This window comes from Lampetra fluviatilis, chromosome 22 (assembly GCF_964198595.1).
Source record: "Lampetra fluviatilis chromosome 22, kcLamFluv1.1, whole genome shotgun sequence".
In the NCBI taxonomy this organism is placed as follows: Eukaryota; Metazoa; Chordata; class Hyperoartia; order Petromyzontiformes; family Petromyzontidae; genus Lampetra; species Lampetra fluviatilis.
Window position 1 is genome coordinate 6,761,477 of NC_136296.1, and position 14,723 is coordinate 6,776,199.

Genomic DNA, 14,723 nt, shown 5'->3' on the forward strand with positions numbered 1-14,723 from the left:
TTTCTCTGGTCGGGGGGAAGTCATTCCATTGTACAACCACTCATCGCTTTCCACAACCCAGTAGTTATTTTATCCACTCCCCCAGAGGAAGGGCCGATTTGACTCCTGACAGTTTACAACTAAACTATCACCGAATCACTCAGGATGCTCTTATTCTCATCAGACATCGAAAGCTAAACGGGGGCTCTCGTTTTGATGGCAAACAGCTTGCGAGTAACAGACGCTGTAGGCTAATGTTGCAAGGTGGCCAGGAAATGACACAGTTGATTGTTCAATCTGCCTGTGGAGCGAGTCTAATTGTGGAGAAAAGAGGAGCGGGGTTGCTGAATGATTTTGTGCTACAACAACCGGCTAATGTCTGCCACCTAGTGAATACTCCCCAAAGTGAAGAAACTAATAATAGTGTTGACTATCCATAGCAAATGTTTTTTTTTGGGTTAGATCGCGTAAATATACTGTAAATGTGTCGTTAAACCCGCCACCACCCGACACAGCCAACTAGTAAGGGTTTTCACGTCAACAAAACGTGCCAATGCTTTACTAGAATAGCGCACCGGTGTGTTTGAGAAAAAACCCACAACATTTACAATTCGAGTACGACGTTTCGCCGGTAATTACAACTAGCGTTATCAGGTGACAGACGGAGTTGTGGGATAGTTGTTATTTGTTTCCTGCCTTTTTCTCACAGAAAATCTGTCAGTAAATACAACACTTTTGGAGCTCACCCTTACATAAGACCTGAACCACTCAAAATTGTGAAAAACCGTGAGTCGTACTTATTTACCGGCTCCACTTTTGAGCGGAAAACAACAACGCGTTTGATTGACGTGCATTGGCGTGCCATGCTTTTTATATGGCATGCCATTGAAAAAGAGTTGAAAGAACTCGGAGAAAATGCACCACACTGCAAACATGATGAAAGCAACCCGCGTTGCGAGCGTGATTCCTTAGTGCGATCGCTTGCCTGCCGTTCAGCAATTATGTTACAAACATGGTATGACAATTCATCGTCGCAGAAGGAACCTGTGCATTTATAGAGATAACACAAATGTATAATTCATGAAATTCATTTTTTTGTTTGCATCGAAATAGGACCAATTTATTACGGAAAGGATTCTTGCCTGTAAGCATGGGGCAGGTCACCAGCATTGCATCAAGCAAAGCCTGGCTGCTGATGAGACACTACATGTCGACATCAGTCCAGAATGTGCTTGCGATGAACGAATGCTGCTCATAAGATGCACTTCCATAAGGCCGTGCAGCCGACGCATTTTGTATTATTTTTTCATATTTAATGTAGAAAGACAAATATGGGAAGAAGGCATCAATTAATTGATAAGGATACCGCTTCTTATAATTGTGTTTGATGGTATATTTCAGAGAGAACATTGAGCATAAATGTTATTAATTATAGTAATTATTTCACCAAGATGTTGACGAATGTATCTAAGCTGTTATTTGTAAGTATATGCAACGGTGACTACAATATATTTTTTTATCTCAATTGCATTTTTTCCTTGGGGAAGCTTTGGTGCAGTGGTCCGCAAACTGTGCCGTGAACCCGGTCATCCGATTTCAATTCCCGACCAAGGCGAACATCTGTGGCGGGTGGCACTAGTCTTGATCAGCTCCCCATCACCAACCCGCACGCGGGTGAAGTTTGATCAGGGCTTCATTTATCACTCAATATTTTCCTGAACGACGCTAAAGCTGGCTCGAAGTAGGGATTATCAGCGCAAGACACTCACTATCCCATATAGTACAAGGTACACAAATCCACATTAATCCTACAAAATTCTACCCGAAATTCCTGTAATCCAATTAACAGGTTTAAAACCAAAATAATATTAAAAACAACTTCCAAAATAATTTCCCGAATGGCATTCTGGGTTGTTCCAGCTGAAATTATGTACTACGATCAAGAAATCCCAAATTCGATTAAGCACAGTTGGCTACGTATGGTGAGAAATAAGTTCAACATACCTACATACATTAGGAGGCCTTCATCCAGCAGTGGATTAACAAAGGCCTGAAAATAATTATTACTTTATTGTTGTACTCTTCTATCACAGGATGAACACCACCTTGGCACAAACACATGGAACACTGTCTATAAAATTGCCTGTGGCTGTAGTAACATGCATTAGCTTTTTTAGAGCCCTGCTTAGCCACATCACCATGAATTATGAACACGACTGTGAAAATAAATTGCTGGGCAAAGTACTGTGTTACAACACATTGAATGCAACGCCTATATTCCTGCTCTGTTTTGAGTGATGATTTTGGCTTGTAATTATTTTCGGGAAGCGCTTTGTAAAGGGAGACCAATTTCCATCTTGGCGCAAGTGATACGCAGCCACGTTAGAGTAACCGCCCAATGAATTCCAGTATTTGACCCCCATATTCGAATATTTAATTCATACATTAAAGCAGCGTGTACAGACACCATGAGGTGCGTCGTCTGAGTACGTGAATTCAGATTTTGATCCTGAATTGAAGTCAGAGGCGTTGCCTGCATCAGCTTGTCAAAAAACGCATGAGATACTGCCCAGACACTGATTTTCAATACAAAAGTTATATTATTGGTTCTTTCGGTAAAGTCACGTAGAAGGTGATGATTGCTTGTGTTACAGTCGAAACGTCGTGATAATTTTATTGTTTTATATTCTTATCATTTTGTTGTTTCCCTTCTACGTGACTTTACCGAAAGAACCAAGAATATGCATCCTTGCAGTCACGAACGCTTTAAATCAAAATGCTAAAGTTGTTTGACCACATATTCACTATGAAACTCAATATTCTGCAGAATCCATATACTTGTGCCCTGAAATAGCCTGGTTTAATATTAACTGTACTTAGATTCCAACCTTGCCATTGCAACTGCTAGCAGATGAATAATCATCATCATGAACATCATCAGCCGCGCTCTATCCACTGTTGGTCGAACGCTTCCCCCAAGTTGTCACCATCACTCATGGTCTTGTCGTGCAAAAAAAATATTTAGCTCTTGCAAGTGTGTTGATAGAATTGCTCCGAATTCCACAGTGGCCTCCTTCTCAGGAAGGTGGCCTCCTGTGGCTGCCACTCCGTCTTGACCATTAACCGTGATTCCTCTGCTGCGATGTGTCCTACTCAGGTAGACTAACTTCTCTTAACAATCAATATGATGTCTCTAATTTGAATTCGATTTCAGATGTATTTTCTCTTTTTTGGTCTTAGTGTAGTTCTAATGGGTCATTTATTTTTCCTGGTCTGTTATCAATAATTGTCACCGTGATAATCACTCTGGTGTGCTTTCCACTCCAACAAATATATTGAATTGTTTAGCAAACTTGTTGTCTGTGACATTTCTTAGGTCCATTATAGTTGCACTTTATATCATGGAGTATTGTAATAACATAACTGTGTTACTAAAATGGACCAAAATAAAAAGAAAACTATTTAAGCAGAACATTCTTTCAGTCTCTCAAGACTATTTAAAATGAGGGTGCTCTTTGAGATATTTGGCCAATTCCCTGCAGAGTTTTTGTTCGTGACTGTCAAATAAATGTATAAGCATCGCTGCATAATGGATATAGCACAATAATAAATAGTATAGGTCTCTTAGGACTGACACAATCCATCTGACAATCGCAAGCAACTGAAAGTTACCTGAAATGTCCATGATACTATTCACAACCCAATGCAGATTAATCGCAATGAATAGATGTAAAATCATCGTCCTGTGATTTTTATTTATTTATCAAGAAAGTGTCGCTCTCATATCCGATCAAAAAAATCATAATTGATGTCCATAAGAACGATACAAATGTGCGTGGCCACGCGTCAGAGATCAATTTGCTCTGCTCTACATAAATAATGCATTACTGACTGCACTAAAAGGGCTCTTGTGAAGGCATGGAATGGCTGTTAGCACTGCTGCACTCCTGAGTGGGTGTGCTTGCAAAATGTTACAGGATGTTAACAGTGTAATAAATGCATGGGCGACAGAGTTGATTGACGGATGGATATGTAGATGGGTGAACGGGTGAGTCAGTGGACCGATGGATGAATTTTAAAAAATACTCAAACCCTTTCATTCAAACTCATGGCTTTATTGAGTTGTTCCTTACAATGCTTTGTTATAACCAGTACACGGTAATGCAGATACATGAATTACACATTACGCCTGGGTTAAGACATTTTTTTTTAATGAAAGGCGGGTGCCAAGATGTCCTTTGTTTTCACAACCACCGCAGAGAGGTATGGCCGAGGATTAGATCAAGGAGTGCAGCTCCGAACGAACGAGGTAAAAATAACCAACAGTCGTCTAAAACATTGTGCTTGCAAGACAGTGCATACACGCACACGTGAAACACGTCCGTGCGGGTGCCTGCTCGCAAGAAGAAATTCATTGCCGAGCCAAATACAGCATTATTGCCCCCTTTGCTCTGCCGTGTGGCTGTGAATGATGCTCTGATTGCACCTTGTGGCTAACACGATAAAAACAATTCCACAAAAAGGGGGTCCTTTCTGAAATGCACGCATGTCCTCATATCCCATCGTAGAGTGTCAGAAAATTCTGCAGCGCTTTATAATTAACAATCGTCTCTGTTTTTAAATCCTTTATATTAAGTTCACTTGCGCGCTTGCTTGCTTGCGCGCTTACGACCGTGCAAATCTTTCGGTCGTTTTTTAACCCACTTCCCGTGATCCAATCGAGCTGACATTTTCCACACAGACTCGTTGTGCGTGACAATTAATATTCGTGAAAATTTTTTTCCAAAATGTTACACTTTTTAGGACAAAAATATTATATTTAATTACCAATTGCTTAATGGTGCCATGCAATCATCTGACCCATAGGTGGCAGCCATCTCAAGCCAGAGGACGAGAGGACTCTAGCCGCCCGTTTCAAAGACCAATGTGGGCTGGGTTGTGGCCCATTGAACACGCATATAAAGGATTTATAGTGAAAAACTTTGTTTTTACGGGTTAATTTTGTATTATTACTACTATAGGCGTGCACCAGATTTGAGCTGCCCGTGTGGTAAGTCTGCCCAATATTCTATTTAAAACAAAACCCATACTAAGTTCAGCGGCGCTCACAGTGCAGAATACGGCTTTGTTCTCTTATCGAAATGTATTTTCAGGACACACTATTATTAAATTCCGATATTAGTTACACTTATTATGCATAGCACATGAGTAATGTTATTGGAGCTCAATGTCCATTGCATCTTTTACAAGAGTGGCTACGAGTGAGTGAACCGAGAACCCTAATGCACTTCATTTGCCAATATTCATCCTGACTATCCAAGGTCACGTTTCAATCTTTTAATATTTTGATTAATGTAGTCACCCCTAGCGGATCTTGTGACATACTTACATGACGTAACAAAAAAAAACATGTGATTCTTACACACATGATCTTATAATCGATAGTGATCAATCCATGTACAGCTACATGCATTGCTCCCTGGAAACGAGTCATAGATAAATACATTAATCTGACGGCATATTTTATTCAAAGCAGAATTGCATCTCACTGACAGTGGACCGGTCTCGCAAATTTCTAAAATGAAACTCTTCAACCTTGGCAGACAGATTTGCATATCATCTAGGCCATATGCTAGTTAAACTGCCAAATCTATAGAGTGGAAAAGACGATGATTTACGGGAGTATTCGTGATATGTAGACACATCCATCGACGTGAATATAACTGGCCACTTTGCTGGTCCTGTTTTCAGAAAATTATCACAGCTGTTTCATGCGCACGTGGTCATTACTTATCGATGTCACTTGCAATTTCCTCCGAGTCAGGGCAGGTAAACAGTGAGAACCTGTAATACGCTTTGGTCTTTTCGGTAAAGTCACGTAGTTAGAAATAAAATAAAACAACTCACGACGTATCGATCGCAACACAAGCGTTGTTTTATTTGATTTCTAAACTACGTGACTTTACCGAAAGAACCAAAGAGTATGGATTCCTGCAACCTGTAATACTTCAACTCCTCGTGCTGTTAGGGGCCGTCCATAAATGACGTCACGCACAACACGTTCTACTTAATTAAATATACTTTTTAATTAATGTTTTCTCCTACAACATCAGAGTTACTCTCTTACTTGATACAGCAATCGTGCTGTGACGGTTGCACCTGAAGACGGAGGCGTGTGTTGCCTCCGAAACGTCGTGATTTTTATTTTACTTTTATTAATTTTTATTTTATTTTGTTTTTTACCTACGTGACTTTACCCTATTATCATATTCTGGTACTGACAGAGGAGGTTCCATGATACAGGCCATTGTGTTTATCAAATGCTTCGGATAAGTGCAAGCAGTCAAATACACCAGTGCACAGAACTACACGAGCTGGAATTAAGGGTACAAAAAACCCAATAAAAGCCGCGGCCAGCTAAGTGTCACGAGGCACAATACATCCCAACCAGCAAGGTGTCATCGCCGTACGGCACACGTGACCGCTGTCTTCCATAGATTTCGGCTCGCGCAAATTATTGCCTTTCACGACGGCCCCTCCAGGAGAGGCTGAGAGACACGAGGGACGCCCCACGGATGGCCGTGCCAATGTGTGCGACATCGTGCAAGGCGTAGCCCACCCACGGGGGCTCGGCAAACCTGTGGCTCCCGGAGCCGCATGCTGGCTCTGGCTCCCCCCCCCCCCCCCCCCCGTGTGGCTCTTTGGCTCCCCCCCCCCACCCGTGGCTCTTTGGCTCCCCCGTGTGGCTTTTTGCCCCCCCCCCCCCTTGGGGCTCTTTGCTCCCCCCCTGTGGCTGTTTGGCTGCCCCCCTTGTGGTTCTTTGCTCCTCCGTGTGGCTCTTTGCCCCCCCTTGTGGCTCTTTGGCTGCCCTCTCGGGGGCTTCCGGGTTTTTTTGTCATAAAAAACAAATCTAAATCTTGAAACGAAATGTAACGTCAAGATAATTGTATTAAATATGAGGGGGACGTGGGTCACTACGGAATGTCTTAGTGACGACAAAATGTACAGCAGTCAAACTTTATTGTTAAAGATTAAAGAAAGGGGTGGGGGGGGGGAGAACGAAATAGACGCAGTTTATTTCATCACTTATTTTTATGTATTTGAGTGATCATTTGTGAGTCGTGTGCTGTATCCCTGCTGCTGCTGTGTGTGTACAAGTAGCTCTGCGTGTTACGCGGCTCTCAAACTATTTTGGTCAAAAACAAAACAAAAAAACGTCTCCTCCTCTTTGTTTTCTTTGAAAGGTTGCCGATATCTCACGGACCCGGATCACTGTGTGGGAAGGCCTTTAACCCACATGGGACACTGCGTGTGTGTTTTGTCTGTACGTTCTCCTACCCGTTCATTGATCTATCCATGTAATGATATGTATACATGAGTTGTCTTCATTTTCACCTACCCACAAAGCGATGTATCTACTTACCTATCCAACCACTTTCCCATATACCTACTTACATACCTAGCAAACGTATCTGTTTACAGAATATGTGTGTAAATGTTTACATACAGTTCGATATGACATTTTCATGATAGAGTATTTTTTCTTCTTCTATGTTTAAGTAAAAAGATTTATATTTTATTGGCTGTTTTCTGCCTTTACCGTATGGTTGTTATTGCTTGGGAGCTGTCCAACCCACGTGGACTTTTCACGCACGGACTACACCACCAGCTGTCACAATTCAGCATCCCCCTCCCCCCCAAGGTCCACTCGGGCTCACGTCTGTCCCGACTGAATGAGGATGAGAAGAAGCTGCAGCAGGAGCGGTCGCCAATCTCGTCGGGCGGAGGTTCTCCGAGCGTGGTCCCTGGTTACCACCGGGCGGTCCTCCAGCAGAGGTCGCAACCGGGTACCCGATACCCGTACCCTACCCGATACCCGGCAACCCGTACCCGGCCGGGTACGGGTACCTGTTTGCGACCCTGGTGCGGCCAGGTACCGGTACGGGTAGACCGTGAGTCACTGGTGAGTAACTGTTTATCACTCATTTCCCAACGTCTTGTCTCTTCTCACAATTCAAGTTCCTAGAATCAACCCACCCGCGCCTGCAACATGGCTTCATCCCAGAGGTCGCAATCAGGTACCCGATACCCGTACCATACCCGGCCGGGTACGGGTAGGGTACGGGTACGGCCGGGTACGGGTACCCGTTTGCGACCCTGGTGCGGCCGGGTACGGGTAAGGAATCAAAACCCGTTTGCGACCTCTGTCCTCCAGCAGGGGCGGTTTCTTCATTAGGGCGATTGGGCGACGCACCACCAATGTCATTCAACCACAGAGTCATGCTAGCCGTCACTGTGCCTCTGGATATAGTCCAATCAGCGTCATGTCACGTTCTGTGGAGTACCGCCTCTTTTTGGGCGATTTCACTCCGGCTGAGAATCGCCCCGAGTGGCCCTATAGACTTACATTCAAAGATGTTTTTTTTCGAACGGGGGGCGCTGCAATGCATTCTCTATGGCTTCCGGGAGGGCTCGCACTAACGTGCTTACGTCATCATACGTGCTTACGTCATCATACGTAAGCACGTTTCAGTCAACAATTTTATTTGTCGCCACCTAGTGGAATCTTTAATAAAAGAAACTTGAGTGGATTGTATTAATAGTGAGTATAGAAACAAACAAGATGTATTGTAAGAGTCACTTTATTTTTCATTAATATTAAAGAAGTGAAGTTGTCTTTAAATGCTTAAGCTGTTAATTTATCCTTTGCATGGGTGGACCTTATCCTTATCAATCATCCAGACATTTGCCCCCCCTGAGAGATTTTGCAGGAGCCGCCACTGTCCTCCAGGTTGTCCACGCCGAGCTGTGATGCAAATGCGAAGGCTAATGACACATTTTGCTTCCTTCACGTTAATATTATTGCACTCGCCATGTACGCCACGTGCGTTGAACTTATTTCGCAGCAATTCTAGATTTGAAGCTTTCGTGACCGCAAGGATTCAAACTCTTAGGTTTTTTCGGTAAAGCCACGTGACTTTACCGAAAAAAACTAAGAGTATTATTTCGCATCGTACGTAGCTAACCGTGCTAAATCAAACACATGAAGTTAGGTAAACTAAGTTCGGGAAACTACCCTAAAAAAACGACCCTAAGATCAAAATGTACCCCTCCCCCCAATTAAAACCTTATAGCTACGTTTAAAAAAAAATAGTTCTAGTAATATGGATAATTTTTCGTACGAGTGATATTAGGAGAGAAGTGAATGCGTTTTGTCACCAGGGGTCGGAGCTGGCAAGAATGGTTCCGCGGAAATGTTTGCATCGGCTGAGTGGCCCCCCGTGGTTCAGAAAACTTTGAGAGACACTGACGTAGGCGATTTCTACTCGGCTCAATACCCGAACGGCATTTACATGAATAAAACAAACAAACACAAAAATCGCCTGACCGTAATGTAAGTGACATGCACGGGTATTGTAGGTAATGTTTGACATCACCAGCAGCAGCTGCAGCAGCAATGTAACACAACGATGTAACACAGCGATGTAACAGAGCAATGTAACACAACGATTGCAGCGTGTCACGTGCCAGGTGACCACGTGCATCGAATGGGGGTGGGGGTGCTTAATTGAGAAGGCTGATTGCGAAGGTGACCGTTCATCTTCTTGGTTCTTTCGGTAAAGTCACGTAGAAGGGCAGTAATAAAATAATAAAAATAAAACATAATAAAACAATTCTCACGACGTTTCGGCCACAACGCAAGCAGCCGTCCTCAGGCACGATTTTAGTTAGCACCGTCACATTTGAATGTACACGTGCGATGATAAAAAAGGTCTACGATACTAAGTTTATAACTATATTAAGCACGATATGCAGGCCTAGATGCAAAATTTTGGACGCTCCCAAAAGATTTGCTGTGGATTGATCCGAAGGGGAAAGTGGGTTTGGCAACAAACATATCACGCGGTGTCCAGTAACATCACTATTGTGAGCCTGGAGACACATACATATGCCACAATGTCAATGATGAGAACATATTGAAAATCCGACGCAGATCCTTAGAAATTTGAAAATACCAAATACGATTTTACGTAAAAAAACACTCATGCCCAATATAATCACATACAGCATGTACACATACAGGTTATATTTATTGTAAGCGATGATCGGTGGAGGCTGCCATTCAACTGTATTTTGGCACGGATCATTACTCGCGCGTTGGGCAATAACTGTGCACCTTGAAGGAAGGGTGCCTGTGATTATTGTTTGCATGGCGTTACCCTTAATATGTACGATGTCAATGTAATTAATTTGAAAGAGATCAACAGGTAAAATTACGGCCTGAATTTGCATCAAATGCATATACAGTCGACTCTGGATTATCCGCGCTAATGAGTAATGATGGGGAGGATGGCCACGGATTATTCAAAATCACGGATAACACAAAAAATATCCAATTTCCGCGGATATCTGCGCCAAAAACTAACCATCAACGATCGATGCGCGTGCTCAGTTATAACACTTTCATGCACCCGCACAGAAGATTCGGCCCACTAAGTGGATGACAGAGCCACGCCAATTAACATCAATCAAACTCCGCCCACTGTGGTAAAGATATGCAACTACTGTACTGTAGAGGCGATCATGTGGATTTCGGATTAACCGAAGCAACATATTTGTTCGGTTTAAGCGCGTGACTTGTAATAGACATTTCCAAGAATAACAATGCATAACTGTTTTTAGATGATTCATTTGGGCTTAAGGGAAGTTCCATGAGTTATTCATTTATATCAAAACCTCATGCGCGTGAATAATCCGCTAATCATAAAAATCGCACGCGGATAATCGAGTCTACTGTATACTATATATATGTACGTAACAATATGTGGCCCACGTACGTATATCGTGCATGTGAAAGGGAAGTCACAGGGGCCAGAGCCTTTCCTAGAATACGGCGAATAGGAGCGACCGCCCCGGGCCCCGCACTTGGGGGGGGGGGGGGGGTCCCGCGCTTCAAGGTCACGGTGCAATAGTTCCGGTTTAGTTTGAAGGTGTTTGGGGGGTCCACGCAGTGGGATTTGTCCCGGGCCCCTCACACTCCGACGCACATGCACTCGTCGGAAGCCATCTCTCCATACCCTGCCCAGACGTTCCTCTAACCTCCTCATGTCCACCAACGCTGCCCCTTCGTCTCTACCTCTCACTCTATCCCTCTCCTTCCTTTTTCTTTCCCGCCAAATATCTCTCTCTCTCTCTTTGCAAGTCCTCAGCCAGTTCTCTCTGCTTTCTTCTCCCAGCTGTCGTTCATGAATTAATTGTTTACGGTATCCTGACGTGACCCTTACAACCACCCCAAACGTGTGCTCGGGTTCATAAAAAAAACTCGGCCAAGCGGTTCACCCAGCGTGATCATTCCCCCTGGGACTTATAACATGAGCACCAGTTTGTGTGCGAAGGGATTTGGCATTCCCACCACTGGCTAGGAGCTATGAGCAGGAGACAATGGTGGACTCACACTCAAAAAACACTTTAATCATATGCATGCATTTATTGACTGGTAGACAAGGCACATGGGCTGTGTTTCGGCTCGCCATGACTGCAATTGTGAGCTCTAAATTACAAATTAACAAGAAACTCATAAATTGTAATTTTGATTTTAAGCTTTCGTGACTGCAGGGATTCATATTCTTGGTTATTTCGGTAAAGTCACGTAGAAGGGAAATAATAAAATAATACAAAATTAAACATCATAAAATATTTTTTTATTTTTATTTTATTATAATAAAATATTTTATATTTTATTATAATGTATTTTATTATGTTTAATTTTTATTATTTTATTATTTCCCTTCTACGTGACTTTACCGAAAGAACCAAGAAGATGAATCCCTGCAGTCACGAAAGCTTTAAATCGAAATTTATGTCTGAAACAGTCACGGGCATCTCTTTTACCAACCAGCTTGGTGAAGGATGGTTATCCAACACTGTTATTGACAAGAAGCTTTCGTGACTGCAAGGATTCATACACACTCTTTGGTTTTTCGGTAAAGTCACGTAGGTAAAAAACTAAAATAAATGAAAACAACTAAATAAAATCACGACGTTTCGGGCGCAACACAAGCGTCCTTCTTCAGGTGGGGACAACGTAGCGAAAGCACAACCGCTTAAGTGTGTCCCCCGCGACTATATAATTCCTCGTCACAGCCATCTCTTAGTGTTGCGCCCGAAACGTCGTGATTTAATTTAGTTGTTTTCATTTATTAAATTTAAAATTTTACCTACGTGACTTTACCGAAAAAAACAAAGAGTATACTCTTACTCCTTGGTGTTTTCGTGAAAGTCACGTAGATAGAAAAGTATTAATAGATCACGACGTTTCGATCGCAACAGAAGCGACCGTCTTCATCCTGCACCCCAGCCAGTCTCGTCCTGTTTTCTTAAAAACAGAGCCTTGACCCAGAGGTCGCAAACGGGTTTTGATTCCTTACCCGTACCTGGCCACACCAGGGTCGCAAACGGTATCGGGTAGGGTACGGGTATCGGGTACCAAGTTGCGACCTCTGCCTTGACCTGAAGATGGTCGCTTGTGTTGCGATCGAAACGTCGTGATCTATTAATAATTTTCTATCTCCGTAACTTTGCCGAAAAAACCAAAGAGTATGGATTATTGCAGTCACGAAAGCTTCAAATCAAGTGGAGTATAATTTCACCTTTATCTGAAATGCTTCCTAATAGCGACGGTAGCCTTGGAAATCACCAAGGCATTTACGTTAAAAGCATCATTATACGAGTCAGCTCCTGTTTGTGTACCGTGTTGGGCACTGTCGTGATTAATGCAAACATCGCGGCATTGCAGTATTGACATGGGTTTACTTAAGCTTCTATCTGTTGTCAAATTGCAATGCGTCTCCACTTAATTTCCTCAAGGACAACAAATGTTTGTACATTTCCCATGCGTTGCACTCTCATCCTGTTTGCGTTCATGGGGCTGAGGTGCAAATGCCACGGTTGAGCTGAGCACATCCGCTCAGCCTCGCAAACCAGACGTGACAATGATGATGATGATGAGATCTGAATAGCAACTCGGATTTGTTTTTATTGTAGGTAATAAATACAAAGCTGGGGAACAGCCAACAAGCTTTAGCGGATCAAGCAACAGAGCCTGCGTGCCCTATTGGTCATTGCTGTAAGTGGACAATTCTTCAGCTGCAGCTTTCTCTAAAAATGCTTTTAAACAGGGCCTGATGCATTTCCTGAACCAATTAAACTGCGGGACGATGAAAGTGCTTGCTAAGATGCAAGGTTTGCACGTTTGCTAAATGGCTTAGGTGCTAATGCTATGGTTGCACCAATATCGCCGGGATCCTTAATTTTAACTTGGAAACCGAAGGTCTCAGGAGTAACGCTATTTGTGGCTTTAGCCGAGTCATCAATAACTGCACCGAATATATGTATTGTTTGGTTTTACTATGAAACGTATCTCAGTCTAGGCTTGACAGCAAAGCGGACCGCTTGTTTGCACAATTGTAAGGAGCGTATTCACGGTGGGTCTGAAAGACAGAGCCTTGACGAATATAAAAAAAAACATATCACACAATGTGCCTTTGCACTCTGGCCATAATGACTGGAGACTTATATTACCTTAGGATAGTGGATATATTAAAATGCCTCACTCTCTCTCCATATGCTCATAGGAACGCACGGATGTAAACACGCAGGAATACACACGAAAGAATCATCACATTCACCGCTGTCATCATCATCATCACTCTGTAATTGTCCAGCGTTTAAAACCAAATAAATCAAGTACAATCCCAGTTCCAGCAGCAGTAAAATTAAAAAAAAAATTTATTTTATTTTACCAGGTGGAGCTCTATTTCGGAAGCGACCTGCCCACAAAATGATAGCTCAACGAAGTGGCCTATCACGTGTAAATGTATAGCGTTGGTATAAACGCATGTTGATTAAAAATGTGGAGGGGAAAAACCGGAGGACCCGGAGAAAAATCCACTTGACCGAGGGCAGAGAGAATACGCAAACTCCAAATATACATCAGCAGGCGTCAGGTACAGGAGCGAACCCACGACCTCCTGTACACCAGGCGAGGTAGTTAACATCTCGCCACCGTAGGCGCCCCCGAGGCAAAAGCAAACGAAGCAAAAGATTAGTGCCCTATGTAGCTCAAGGAGACCAGGATTTATGAAAACAAATTGAGGTGCATTAGAAAATGTGGTCAAAAAAATCTTAATGAAGCATAATAAGCTAATTAACAAACACAAAAGGCCCTTCATCTTTCTATTATCTATCTAACTACATCTTTGTCTGCATTTCCCTTCGCTCGCTACAAGTCCACCTGTCGTCTGTATCCCATCTGCCATCTCACTTAGCTCTTCGTACATTGGAAGGCCTCACCCACGCAAAAAATAAAATTTCTGCTCAGGGCCGCCTATGGGCTTATAACAACGCCCATGACCAGTTTTTTTATTTTGCAGAACCAACCGCATGCCCAATACTGACACCTGGCGACGTCTTAACACGAGGCCACCCAGTTTTCGAAGCTCCGGACGTTTCCAAGACAGCAAGGCAGCAAACAGCACCGTTCTCATCAATACAGGAGTGCAGTGTGCGCTTCCCACTGAGCAGCCTCATCGATTACGTAAAAGTAGCTTCAATACAAATACGACATTCAAAACAAGGGCTGGGTTATAGCGACCCCACGGCAATGATCATAACTAAGCAGCCATACGAATAACAGAATAGAAGCGGACATTGTCTTCTTCATACGTCTCTCCACACATATACAA